The following is a 15,307-nucleotide window of genomic DNA, read 5'->3' on the forward strand; positions in this document are numbered from 1 at the left end:
CCCCAAAGGGTTTTCCCCATGTAAATCAATGTGTTCTATCTTCTGTCTTATTCCTCCTATTTTATGATTTTGTAATGTTAAATCTATTTATGCATGTTTATTGATCTATACAGATCTATTAATGCATTAACTTTCCTCCAAGGATTAATGATAAGAAATAAACTATGCCTAAATTCACTTTATGGCATAGTAGTATGTGTTTGTATCAACATGTTGCAATATGAAGATAAAGAAAAATTGGGTATTGGATACACATACTAATCTCAAATGGCCTTTTTTGGATGCCTAATTTTACTTAAGTGGGAAAGCTTATACAAGATTCTAAGAATAGAAAAACCTCCTCCCACTTATTCAGTTGGGTAAGTATCATACATAATCATAATAAAACCAATGGCAGTACTACCATCCAATGTTACAACCCAAAATGCATGAAAGAGAAAGATTTTGGTAGTATGACCATCCAAAACATTACAATATTAGTACTTTTTCATCATAAACATCATAATATAAAATGTTGATATTGATAAATATTGCTAAAAAGAAATATAAATACTATAATACCCCAAATTGGAGCTAAATATGTTACAAATGAAGGTAACTAATACAATATGGAAATGTGATATAACTTGCAAATATGAAATATTATCTTGTAGAAATTACTAGACCCAATTAAAACTACAAGAAAAAACACAACTCAAAATATATACACATAACACATGGATTTATGTGGAGATAACCCTTTCGAGTAAAAACTCTATGAAGAAAAGGGGACACATTTCTATTATTCTTTAAAGAGATTTTAATACATAAATATTTCCTCAAACTTGCTTCAAATCTTGTAGCATCTATGTACCTATAAAATATCTCATGTTGTCTCCAACTCAACCTGTTAATATATAGACTCATGGGAACTCAAAATACCAACATAAAACATCACCATAGGTAAAAAAAAGGTTTTGAAATACCATGGTAAAAACCCATATGATCCCTACATGCCAAACAAAGTCTCTTACATGTCATTATACCTTCTTGTAGGTTGTCATAAAAATCCATCAAAATAGGAGATACTCTTACATGTGTCATAGGCTATCAATAAATTATGTAAGGCTTCTCTTATGTGTGTCATAATAATTGATTCTCACAACCAACATGATCCACCCTATTCTGAGCCCTTATAATTGTGATAGAATCTACCATAACATCCTTAAAAAATGGCTTTCCATGTTATACCACTTGATGAACATCTTTTGATAACTAATAACATGTTTTTAAAGGCACTCACATGTGGCAAAAGTGTCAACTCATAAAATTCACACCTCTTATAATGAAGCATAAATATTTAATAGCATAAATGCCAAATAACTATGAGAAAATGCAAAATAATAAAAAATAAATAACTATGAACTTTTCAAGATTGAGACACCTTGATTCCCAACAAAATAACAATGATAACGCATGCCACTTGAATTAATGACAATATACTTTGATAATATGCATTGGCATGATTAGTGGAAGATATAGAAATCACTTTGTAATGTTGGTATATTTATTGCAAGCCTTGTTTACCGAAGAACACAAGTACTATTTTAGGTCTAACAACTAATTAAAATTATCAAAACTCATGAAAACAACAAAGCTCGCGTTCAATCCTTGTCAAACAAGAAGTATCATGTTGCACACCATCAAAAAATCCTTAAGGACTAAAGGAAAGGGAGTGATTCATGCTATGCCTTCAAGTGGTATGACTTATACCCAGTTCATATTAATAGTCTTCAAAAGCTCTGAAACCTTCACAAGCCTTTATGATACAACTAGTAAATATATTCCAACATGGATGTGTGAGATTTTGCCAAGATTAAGGGTACAATAAAAAGTATAAAAATAGAGACAAAAGAATGACAAGAACAAATTGTATTCTCATCAATATGAAAATGATCAACTGGATTCACCAATACAATAAATATAGGCCTGCTTATATAGGCAAGGCCATATGGATGTACAAGCATACAATCATGACATGTGGCTCAATGAGAAACAAGGGTAGGTAATAAATACTAGGGGTAGGTAGGAGAAATAATATAATATTCCACAAGAGGTGGATGACCCACCAAATGTGGAGTGTAACAACAAAATAAGACCACAAAAGGTGGAATTTCTCCTACAAGCTCTATCCCTATGTGCACACTTCCCTAAGTGTCTCAAATCCAAACTACGAAGAGATGCATTATCCTAAGTTAACTTAAGTAAAGTGTAATAATATCCATAATGAATATTTATTTACACCAACACCCCCCTTAAGTGCAACTTAGGGGAATGAAGACTTAAGTCAACAATGCAAGATGGGTCCCGACTACTAGGCCATGATAGGTACCCATGTACAATATGCAAATGAAAGCAAAACCATGCAATACAATCTCTCACAAACGAAGAAAAGGAGAAAACCTAGTGGGAAAAAACTCCCCCCCCCCCCAAAAGAGAGATGAAAGTACAAAAGACTCTCAAAGAAGAAGGACAAGACCTCAAAGAAGAAAAAGTCCCCCCCATAAGAGAGGAAGGAGAAGTCAGTTGACCCCCCCTAATGACACATCTCGCACCCCCAAGAGAGCTCGCAACTACTGGAACTTACTCTCAGTGAAAGGTTTGGTGAATATGTTTGCAACCTGCTCCGTTGTAGGACAATATTGCAAATCAATGACATGCTCCTGAATCAACTCTCAGATATAGTGCATATGGATCTCGATGTGTTTGGTCTGCTGATGCTGGACCTAGTTCTTCGAGATAGAAATAGTACTCTGATTGTCGCAATGTAGAACTGTCGATCGTGGAGTGGTGAACCCAAACTTTGTGAGAATCTACTGAAGCCAAATGGTCTCAGTCGCTGCGTTAATAATGCCTCGATACTCAGCCTCAGTCGAAGAGAGAAATAGCATGTTGCTTCTTGCTCTGCCAACAAATGGGGCCTGAACCAAGGTGAAAACTATAACCGGAAGTAGACTTATGATCTTCAAGATCGCCAACCCAATCGGAGTCTGTGTAACCAACCAAGCGAAGTCCTGTGCCTGCTGCATAGTGAATCCCATAGTGATGTGTACCCTCGATGTAATGAAGGATGAGTTTGGCGGCTTTCCAATGAAGCTCATGTGGTTCCTGCATGAAGCAGGAAACCATGCCAACTGCAAATGAAATATCAGGGCGTGTATGGGTCAAGTAGATGAGACTACCCACAAGCTGACAATACAAAGTGGCATCAACTGGTGGAGAAGAACACTGAGCCTCAAGCTTGACTCCTGAAAGAAAGGGAGTCAGTGTAGGTTTACAATCAGCCATATGAAAGCATGCAAGTAGATCAAGAGCATACTTGGGCTGCGATAGTGTAATCCTAGAAGGTGACTATGAAATCTCTATCCCGAGAAAGTAGTGCAAAAGACCCAAGTCAGTCATAGCAAATCTGTCATACAAAGTAGATTTGACCCTACTAATGATGGATGCGGTACTCCTTGTAATGATCAAGTCATCAACATAGAGCACCAGTATCAAGTGAGAGTCATCCTGTCGCAAAATGTAGACATTCGGATTAGAATGACACCTGGTGAACCCTGCGGAGAGAAGAAAGGAATCCATCTTGGCGTACCAAGCCTTGGGGGCCTGCTTAAGACCATAGAGAGATTTCCTTAGTTTGCAAACCAAGGAAGTATCTTGGATGAAACCCTGTGGCTGCTCCATATAAATCTCCTCATCAAGATCACCATGAAGAAAAGCACACTTCACATCCATCTGATGTATAGCCCAACCATGAGCTGCAACAATAGCAAGTGTCAAGCGAATGGAGTTAATCTTGGCTACGGGCGCAAAGGTCTCAGTATAGTTAACACCTGCAACCTAAGAGAAACCTTTCACAACAAGCTGAGCCTTATACTTACCCACACTACCATCCGCTACATACTTGGTCTGATAGATCCACTTACATTGAACAAACTTTCTCCCCTTAGGGAGATGGACTAAATCCCATGTGTTGTTCCTCATCAAGGAACTATACTCTTCCTCTATAGCTTGGTCCCACTCAGGAACCCCTGATGCTTCCCGAAATGTCTGTGGATCAGAAGTAGTAGCAATGAATGCATGTGGAAGATCCTGATGTTGTGATCGAGTTCTCCACATATGTGAAGGATCCCCAACAAGAGAACCTACGGACTCAAGTGTCTATTGAGCCCAACGAGGTCTAGGTGGAGGTGGAAAATGAGGCTCCTCAACTGCAAGTGGACCCTGCAGAGGTGTAACCCTGCAAGTCAGAGTTGAAGAAGTCTCATCATCTGAATCACTAGCATCACTATCCACAATGGAGTAAGGTAGAGGAGGTAGAGAGGATAAGCTAGGAGAGCTTTCCTCAAAGTGAACACTCCTCTCAGTGAACACCTTATGTGTCTCAGGATCATTCAATCTATATGCCTTATCACCCTCAAGATATCCAACAAATATGCAAGGTCGACTCTGTGGTTCCAATGCCTTACATTTCTCTGGAGGTATGCGTGCCCATGCTAGACACCCAAAGACTCTAAAATGTCTCACAATTGGTTTCCTACCAGCCCAAGCTTCAAAAGGAGTAATACCTTGCAAAGCTTCGTGAGGAACCTGATTCTGGATGTGTGTGGCACAACTGATAGCCTCTACCCAAAAGGCAAGATCAAGAGAACGTGCATGTATCATACGGCTAGCCATTTCTTTGAGAGTTCTATTCGTGCGTTCTACAACTTTGTTCTGTTGTGGAGTGTATGCGACAGAATGCTGAAGATCAATCCCCTCAAATGTACAAAAATCCTCAAGTCTTTTGTTCACATATTCCCTTCCATTATCTGTGCGAAGAATCTTCACCACTTTCCCAGATTGCTTCTCCACACAAGTCTTGAAGTCCTGAAATCTGTCAAATACTTCACTCTTAAGAATAAGAAAGTAGACCCAAGTGAAGCAAGAGTAGTCATCAATGAAGGTGAGGACATAGCGGGCCTTGCTAAATGAAGGTGCTAGAAATGGACCTACTACATCACTGTGAACAAGTTGAAGAACTTCCAAAGCTCTCCAAGCTTTCCCCTTATCAAACTTCTCCTTGGGATGCTTGCCCATGGAACACCCTGAACATACACCCTCTGAAAAACTAATTCGAGGTAGACCTGTGACCATGTCTTTGGTGCTGAGCTACTAAAGATAGTGGTAGTTGAGGTGACCAAACCGCTCATGCCATAGCTTACTTTCAGAATTTGAATGAGTAAGCAAGGCCCTAGAAGGTGAACTTGGCACAAAGTGGGAGAATGAATAAAGCTTTGAGTTGTCATTGACTTGTCCCACTACTACCAAGGCATCATCATCAAGTTCCTTTACCACAACTGAATCTGGTGTAAACTCAACCTTCTTCCCATTCCCATAGTGAGTGATCTGGTAGATAGAGAGAAGGTTGGTAGACAAGTTAGGAACATAGAGAACATTCTCAAATGTTCCATCATCCATGTCAACTAAACCTTTGCCTTCAACCTCTACTTGTGTATCATCACCTATGTAAATGTAAGGTACCTTAGATGGCTCCAATGAAGAAAACGGCTCCTTTGTAGAACCCATGTGATATGAGGCACCTGAGTCAAGTATCCACTGCTATGAAGAACTTGTGGTAGCCACAAATGCTTGCCCTTTTCCCTTAGACTGTGAGGAAGAGGAAGGAGATGAATCCTTCTTTGTGTAGGTGGATGACAAGTTGATGTTGTTTTTCTTAAGAAGATTAGTTAACTCATCAACTTGCTTTGTATGGTATCGATGCTCATCATGACCATACTTCTTGCAATATGCACAAGTTGGCTTATCCTTCTTAGGTGGTGTCCCCTTCTTGGAAGAGGATGAAAAATCGTCTTGTGATAGAGAGGATGATTGTCCTTTTTCTTGTTGTGGCTATGACTTAGATTGCTTCTTCTTCTTGTTGGAATCTTTGCCTTGACTTCCTTGATTCCCTTGATTAGCCACCAAAGCCTGGGACTTTGAAGACTTGAGAAGCCCCATGTTCAACAACTTAGATTGTTCCAATATCAACATTTCTATGAAAGCATCAAATGAAGGCATAACATAGGAACTCCCCACTATCAAACGATGAGTTTGGAAGCTGGACACAAATGCTGCATATTCTGGTGCAAGCTTGTCCAACAAGTTGAATATCAACTGAGCATCCTTTTTGTCAATTCCACAATCCTTAAGCTTTACTCTTAGCTCATTTGCTTTGGTGACATAATCTTGGATTGTATCAAGACTCTTGGGATCCAAGTTGGTGAGTTCATTGTCAATCTTATAACCTCTGATTTCATCAACTTGACCATACAATTTCTGAAACATATCCCAAGCATCTTTGATTGTAGTACACTTCTCAATATGAAAGATGAGGTCATCTGATACATACTTGTGCAAAGTTCCAAGAGCCATGCAATTCTTAGTGAGCCATTCTAACTGAGCATTAGGATCAGCCTTAGGATCAGGTGGTGCTGTTATTGTTCCATCTATGTAATGTGTGAGACCTTTTTCCATTAATTTGCTCCATACTTTAATTTTCCATGATGCATAATTATGTGGAGTTAAAGGTGGAAATTTATGAGGACTCATTGCAACAAAAATAAAAGAGCACAAGGAAAGAGAGGAAAAATCACACAAGACCTCCCCCCCAAATTCACTCATTCAAAGAACCCCCCCAAAAGAGATGATTTGGCACTTTATACTTAGTGCATGTACAATGGGCCACTTGCAAAAAATGGAAAAGTGGGCTTCTGATTTCAATTTTACAACTGCCTCAATAAGGCCAAAAGAGACTCAAACTAATAATGCAAGAGATCTAAACTAAGATCCAAGCAATTTACAAGTACCAAATAGGCCAAATAAGACCAATATCTAAAAATACAATTTATACTTAAAATCTTTGAAATCTAATCATAGATTATGAAAGTAGATGAAAAAACATGCACTTTCAAAAAAAATGACAAATGAAAAGGAGGTCGTATGAGCTCAAACGAGGCCTTTGAAGTTGCAAAATTGAGGATTGAACAGGTACAACTGAGAGAATCTGAAAATTTCAAAAAACCTATGCACCAAAACTAGAAAATAACTATACCACTACGAAGAGCATAAAAAATTAGCCCAAATCAAAAAAAATTGCACCCAAAAAGGATCAAAATTGAGCAAGTTATGGGCCTCCAAAGTTGACCCAAAAATCCAAACTGGTCAACAGAGAGGGGTCTAAAAATTTCCAAAGAAAATGTTGACTGGGCGCTAACTGGGTAGAAGGTACGGATCCCAAAAATAATTTTCAAAATTTCTTTTTTTTTTTTTCAAGAAAAAATTTCAAACTGGAAAATAATGTTTTTTTTTTTTTTTTTTGGAAAAAAATCTGAAAATTCCTTACCATACCACCCGAATTGGGCAGAAAATTTCCTCCACACCCAAAAATCGATTTTCGCCAAAATAGGTTGAATTTATACTCAATTTTTATGGAAACGGCCTCCCGGATGCAATGGTGAGGTCGAAAATGCTCCAAGATACCTCCAAAAAGTGCAGTTCCTTAGATCCGAAAATAGAAGCCTTCCACGATGTCTCCAAAAACCAATCAATGAAGCCCCAATGGCTCTGATACCATGTGATATTTTTCCAAGATCAAGTGCACAATGAAAAGTATAAAAATAGAGACAAAAGAATGACAAGAACAAACTGTATTCTCATAAATATGAAAATGATCAACTGGATTCACCAATACAATGAATATAGGCCTGCTTATATAGGCAAGGGCATATGGATGTATGAGCACACCATCATGACATGTGGCTCAATGAGAAACAAGGGTAGGTAGGAGAAATAATATAATATTCCACAAGAGGTGGATGACCCACCGAATGTGGAGTGTAATAGCAAAATAAGACCACAAAAGGTGGAATTTCTCCTGCAAGCTCTATCCCTATGTGCACACTTCCCTAAGTGTCTCAAATCCAAACTTCGAAGAGATGCATTATCCTAAGTTAACTTAAAGTAAAGTGTAATAATATCCATAATGAATATTTATTTACACCAATAGGATGACTAAATGGAATAGAACCTTTCCTTCACTCTAGGTGGATAAAAAAACATTTCTCTATTCCTACATGCAACAATAGTAGGTAGCTAAAGGATAGGTTTTACCAAGAATGGGAATTAACTCAATCTTGAAAAAACTTTAAATCTTCCTTCAAAGTAAATGCACTACCATAATGATCATGATACTCTAAAATTGAGATTCACGAGATGGCTAGAGAAATGTAATTAATTTAAATTGTACTAATTTCTATAGGAGATTTAGTTAAACCACTTCAAAACACCCTAAAAAATATAGATAGGTTTGACCAATAATATGAATTAAATCAAGCTTGAAACAATGTTAAATCTTTCTTAAAGGTAAATGCATTGCCATAATGATCATGACACTCTCTAAAATAGAGATTCACAAGATGGCTAGATAAATGTAATTAATTTGAATTGTACTACTTTCTATAGGAGAATTGTACAACTAATTGTTAAACCACTTCAAAACAACCTCAAACTCTTCAACAAACTCTACAAGATGATAAAAATTCATACCTCAAAAAAATATTTGCAACTAGAAGACATTAGATATCTTTGTGACTGAAATCCAATTTGAAAACTCTTTTTGAATCACAATAGTTATCTCTAAAATGAAATCACACCAATTTAGTTAGGGAATATCTTTCAAACCCAAAACTATAATATCTTGAGAGGGTTTTCATCCTCAAAAGATTGTGGAAGAACCCAAGTTCATTTGATGCCAGAACAATATCATTCATTAGCATATGTGCAAATGAACCCCCTCAACCTCTTTTTATATATTTTGGAAGAAACTATCTTAGTTAAAAATATAAAATAATTATTTTTTACCAAATGACCTTTTAAAAGATCATATATCTTTTCATGTGCAAAGGCCCCTTATTTCTCCTAGGCATCTAATTGAGGAACATAAACAACTTTTTAAAAAGATATTACACTTGAGTCATTAATTTAATCATAAAGCAATAAAAGCTTAAGTGCATAATTAAACTATTTTACCCAAGTTGTGGAAAGAATTGCAAAGACATGGAAATCCAATTCCAACCATACCATGATGAAACTGAAGCAGTGGGATGGTATTCAGAGCCAACTCAAAGACTTACTAAAAATGGGCGTTCTCTCCAAAAAGTGTGAAGAACACCCCAACAATCATAAAACACTTTATGAAAGTGTTAATGTGATCATTATTGCTAAATAGGCTTATTGAAATAGTTAGAAATAATAAAATACTAAACTTGCAACATCCGAGAAGTTTTGGGTCCCTCCAACTCAATAAGAAGTTAGTGGGAAGAGTAAAAAACTAACCTAAAAGTTCACAAATAAACTCTTCTCAAATTAGAGACATTATAGGATTCAAATGTTTGTTTCTCATCCCTCTCCTTTGCTCACCCCGCATCCAATTCCCCTTTAATTTCCTACATTTTCTTCTACTTAACTTTTATGACTTTCCTTGGGCATCTAGATTGTTGGGAAAAATGGTATCTCAACCTTGCATTTACATGAGGTTACTATTTATAGTAAGTTTTCATTTGAGAACGAAATGGTGCTAAATTCTCCTTGAAGCTTTTGGTTGGCTAGATAAGCATTCCGATAAAGTTGCGTCGCAAGATCATAGCTAGTTTTGAAGATATTAAATTTTCTATTTTGGAGGAGTGTAATGAAAGATCTAAATTTAATTTTGAGGAATTTAGAGGTCCCAAAATGCCTTGAAAAGTGGACATAAGTGGAATAGTTTCTTATGAGGCAATAGAGTACTTCGTGCTTTCCAACACTTCAAACGGTTCATCAATAGGACACACGGTTCTCAAGCTATGGCCTCCAGAAGTTTTTACTCCTAAAATAGGAAATATAAAATACATCGGACACATAAATGAGCTGTAAAAGGGAGGGACAGATGTTCATGTGTGTTTTAACATGTCATAAGGCATCTAGAAGGGATATAAGGTTGGCTACACCTTATAGGGTGGTTTTAGCCCATGGTTTTGTAATATCGTTTGACGATTTCTTGTATTGTATCTCCTATATATGAGGTGTGTGAGATAGAGGTTGTGTGTAAGAGTCTTATGGCTATCGAGCTACCTTTGAATATTTGATTAGTGGTAATATTGCAAAGAGATTTCTCTACATGTGTATTGTAATCTTATTTTTATTGTTGAATAATATATTGGGCGGCTTTTGGAGTGTGGGGTTTTTCTCCTGAAAGGGTTTTCCCCACGTAAATCACTATGTTATGGTTTGAATTTGTTATTATGTCTATTTCTATTTTCTGTAACTATTGTGATGATCTGTAAATTTTTTGCATTACCCTCCTCTCAAGGTTAGTGTAGGAAGTTTTTCCGCTACTTAACTTCATTACAAGTGGTATCAAAGCCTGATCACCTTTGGTTTCAGTCGTGGGTTGTTGGGTTTTTTGAACTAATCTAGCTTTGAGTGCGAGCTTGTGCAAAAGACACTTTTTTATCTTGTTGCAAGAATTTTTAGATGGCAAGTTCGTCAGGGAGAATAGAGGTGGAGAAATTTAATGGAATAAATTTTGAGATGTGGAAGTTGAAGATGGAAGACCTGCTAATACATCGAGATCTGTGGGATGTTGTTGATGTGAATGTTCAAAGACCCTTAGATCCTACTATGGCAGCTTCACTATTAGGGTATTCTTGCGACATCCATTGTTGAAAGTTATCAAAATGATTATCCAATGTGGAAATTTGATCTATAAAAACCCTAGTTGAAGCTTCTTCTTCATCATGGGATTCATCAATGGGGTGAATAGGCACATGATTAGGATGGGAAGAATTAACATGATCCTCATCAAATAAGTCACCTAAATTAGGCTCCATCTCCTCGGTAAAAAATACGAGGACCGATGCGGGAATGCACATGGTCAGACCAACTTTTTTTGAAATTTCAGGAAAAAAGCCGAGGACCATGCGGGAATGTGCATGGTCCGACCAATTTTTTTGGAAATTTTAAGGGATGAATATTACAATTATTTCAAAGCTAACCCCAATTTGTTTTTGGATTTTACAATTTCTAGATGGGTGAAATGAAGGCGCAAATGTAAAAATAGGACCCTATTAGTATTTTGAAGAAAAAGAGGAATTGAATTGCAAATTTGAAAAAGCCCAAACCTAATGGATAGGGACACCTTGGAAAATATTTAAAAATCTGAATGTGAATGAAAATGATTTGAAATTTGCACAAAATCCAATTAAATTTGAAAATTAGGGTTTTAAGACCTAACCACTTAATTTTGAAATTTGAATTTTGGGAAGAAGGAAGGAAATTGAAAATTTGAATCGTAGGAATGAAAACAAGTCCAAGAACAATCCAAAATCTGAAAATTAAATGGAAATCCAATTTTTTCACAAGTTCAAGATGATTTATGAAAAATAGAGTTTTAACAAGTAACCTCTTAATTTTGTAAATTTTATTGGCAAATTGAACAAGAAAATGAGGAAATTGAATTTGATAAACAAAACAATTTTCAGATCTAAGATAACCACAAGCAATTTTTACAAATCACAAGTTCAATTTTAATTTTAAAAACTAGGGGTTTTAACGATTTAACCACTAAGTTTGCAGAAAATTTAAACTTGCAAATGAAAAATATACAATTTTGTTCAAAGGAAAGCATGCAAGACGTCGGGTTCACCAAAATGTAATGTGGTGAAATGTCTGAATGAGAGATCAAGAGGAAAACTACCCTTTCCCTCCAAGGAGAGATGAGAGTTTCACTACAGATTTTCCTTCAAGCACTTTTCACCTAATTACATTGGAAGAGGAGAGGAGAATTCACTAGATTCAACCTTCAAAGAAGAAGGTATAACTCTGAATGAAATGAGATTGATAAGCTAATCCCCCCTTCCTATTAAAATTGAAAGGAATTGATTGAATTATGTAGTGCAAAAGTGACAAAGAACTAATTATAACTTAAGATCGGAATACAGGATAAAGTTGTGCACTTGGATCTAGCAGTAATATATCGAGATGAAGTCGCCCTGCGATTTTGAGGAAAAGTTGCCAAGACCGTGGCGGGAATGTACATGGTCCTCCAAAAATCTACGAAACGAAAAGGGTTTTTTTGCCTCTGCAAATGGATCCCGAATCTGAAAGTACAGTTGCACACCTGCAACCTACACACAACAAAGAGAGGAAAACAGGTTGGGATTGGGGGTTTACCTTTAGGTCAAACCCTAGTTTTGGAATTAAGCAAGTAATGAAAGAAAGTACTTGCAAGTAGATGTAAATGAAAGACTGAATTGTAAATCACCTCAAAGGAGGTTGTGGCAGCAATGTTGATAGAAATGCTTGTGTGGAATTGAATATTGGAATCAATTTCCTCTTCAATGGTTGAATCCTTGACTTGAATGCAACACCTAGCCTTGAATGGAGACTTGAGAATGCTCAATGCTATAAAAGAATGCTTGAATGCTTGAATTCTCTTTAATACTCGATAGCTTATCCAACTTGACCAACTCCAATCTTATTCCAACTTATGAAAATGAGAGGACAAATGTCCCTCAAATACATGTTATTGAATTTGATTTACATCATAAGCTGACATCGGGGGAGTTTTCCCACTCACTGCACAACCTACAATGCATGCTCTAGGAAAGGTCCTGCCCAAAAATAGGGCAGGGATAGGGGCATCATGCCCCTATCCTGGGAGGAAAAGGGTGCATGCCCCTATCCTAGGGGGGATAGGGGTTCCACGCCCCTGTCCTATCCCTTTATCCAAGGAAGAGTGTAGACAGGGTGGTGTGAAGGCCAAGAAAGAAGCTGATACTGAGGGTTGAGTAGTCTCTGGTCTCCGATCAAGCTAGAGGATTTGATCTCGCAAGCGTGAGGACCCTAATGCAGTCAAACATTTCTAGGGTCGCAATTTTATGACACTACATGAATACCTGCTAATAGATCAATATTTGTCAGATGTTGTTGATACAAATGTCCAAAGACTCTCAGGTCCTACTGTGGCAGCTCTGTATAATGTTATGGACCGAAAAGCCAAGGGTCTAATCAGACTGTGCCTGGCAGACTCTTTTCTGATCAATGTCCATGAAGAAAACTCTGCAAAGAAGCTATGGACTATGCTTGGTGAAATGTATCAAGCGAAATATTTATTAAATCAAATTTTCTTAAGGAAGAAATTATATTCCTTGAAGATGGAAGAGGGTGGATGAATTACTGACCACTTGGAAGAATTCAATATGTTGGTGGCTTGGTATCTATCAGTGTTAAGATGGATGAAGAGGAGAAATGTCAGAACTTGCTTTATTCTTTGCCTGATTTGTGGGATTCTCTTGTTATGGCTATCGGTAGTACTTCTATTGTTTTGAAATCTAAAGATGTGGTGGGTGCCCTACTTGGTCAAGAGATGTGGAGGAAGGTATGCATCAGTTCAAAAGAAGACATAATTGTTCATGGAAGACCTAAGGAGAAAGGAAAGAAGAATGAGAAGCACAATAAGTCCAAATCCAGAGGGAGACCGAAATCTCCAAGAAATTCCATAGTCATTTGCTAGAATTGCAATAAACTGGGTCACATCCGTAAGGACTGCAAAGAAGAAAATAAGAAGAAAAAGAAAAAGTTTCATTCTGATTCTGAGTCCGAGAAGGAAGATAGTGAGGCATTCATTGCCGTTTTGGTGACTAATGCAAGTAATGATGCCTGCTTAATTGACTTAGGTGCATCTTTTCATATAACTTCCAATAGAGATTGGTTTTCTGAATATGAAGAATTTAATGGAGGTAAGGTGTACTTGGGTGATGATTCACATTTAGACATTGTTGGTTGAGGTAAAGTTAGAATCAGGTTTTTTGATGGTAGAATAAAAAGGATTAATGGTGTGCTGTATATCCCTGGATTAAAACAAAATCTATTATATGTGAGCAAACCAATAGATGCGGGTATGTAGGTAGTATTTTAATGAGCAAGATGTAAGATGATTAAGGGTGCTATGGTAATTTCTAGAGGTGTTAGGTTTGATACTTTGTATAAGCTAGATGCATACACTATTGAGTGTAATACCACTTCTGTAAAAAGTAAATCTATGGAAGATTTGAGGGTTTCACCTTCAACAGATGGAAATGGCTTTTGGGTACCTAAGGGTGCTCTTTCTTCTGAAGCAAAGTTACCTGTAGAGAAGACTATGTTATGGCACCAGAGGCTTGGCCACATTGGAGAAAAGGGTCTAAGGACCTTGAAAAATAAAAACCATGTTGAAGGTTTGAATGATTGTAATCTTGACTTTGATTAATGTGAGCATTGCATTTATGGAAAACAAAACCACATTTAGTTTTACTTTAGTTCTCATAAAACTTGTGGTGTTTTGGATCTTATTCATTTTGATGTGTTTGGTCCTGTAGATGTTCCTTCGATTGGAAAATCCACATATTATGCTTCATCTATTGATGATTTTAGTAGAAGAGCATGGGTAAAGAGTAAATCTAAAGTTTTCATTCAATTTAAAGAATTTAAAGCAATGGTTGAGTCGTAGACTGGAAAGAAAATTAAAAGTTTGAGGACTGATAATTGCGGTGAATTTTTCTCTAATGATTTTGATACATTTTGTAAAGAATATGGCATTAATAGACAAAAGAAAACTCTATATTATCCACAACACAATGGAGTTGTAGAAAGAATGAACAGGACACTGATAGAGAAGGCTAGGAGTATGATGAGTGGTGCTAGTCTAGAATAAAAGTTTTTTGGCTGAAGTTGTTGCCACTCGGCCCTTGTTGATAAAACACCTATGGAAGCATGATCGGGTCACAAGCCTTCATTGATATATCTTAGAGTTTTTGGTTGTGAGGCATATGCACATGTGCCAAAAGAGAAGAGGAAAAAGTTTGAGATCAAAAATGTGAAATGTATTTTCATCGGGTATAGTTATGGTGTGAAAGGATAGAAACTTTGGGACCCTGTTGCACAAAAGGTAATTCATAGTAGAAGTGTTATTTTTAGAGAAATTAAGCCTCCTTCTGTTACATTGCAGCCATAACATATTAAAATGAAAGACATGATTCAATTTCCTTCTACACTTGAAAGAGTAGAATCAAGACCCCTAGATAGGCAAGAAGTTGAAGAGATCTTGTCTAGCTCTAAATCTTTAGAGGAGGAGGAAGAACCTCCAACTCAGCTTGTTCGAAGGTCTACAAGACATAGACAACCACCTGAAAGGTATTCACTTGATGATTGG

This window comes from Cryptomeria japonica, chromosome 1 (assembly GCF_030272615.1).
Source record: "Cryptomeria japonica chromosome 1, Sugi_1.0, whole genome shotgun sequence".
NCBI lineage: Eukaryota > Viridiplantae > Streptophyta > Pinopsida > Cupressales > Cupressaceae > Cryptomeria > Cryptomeria japonica.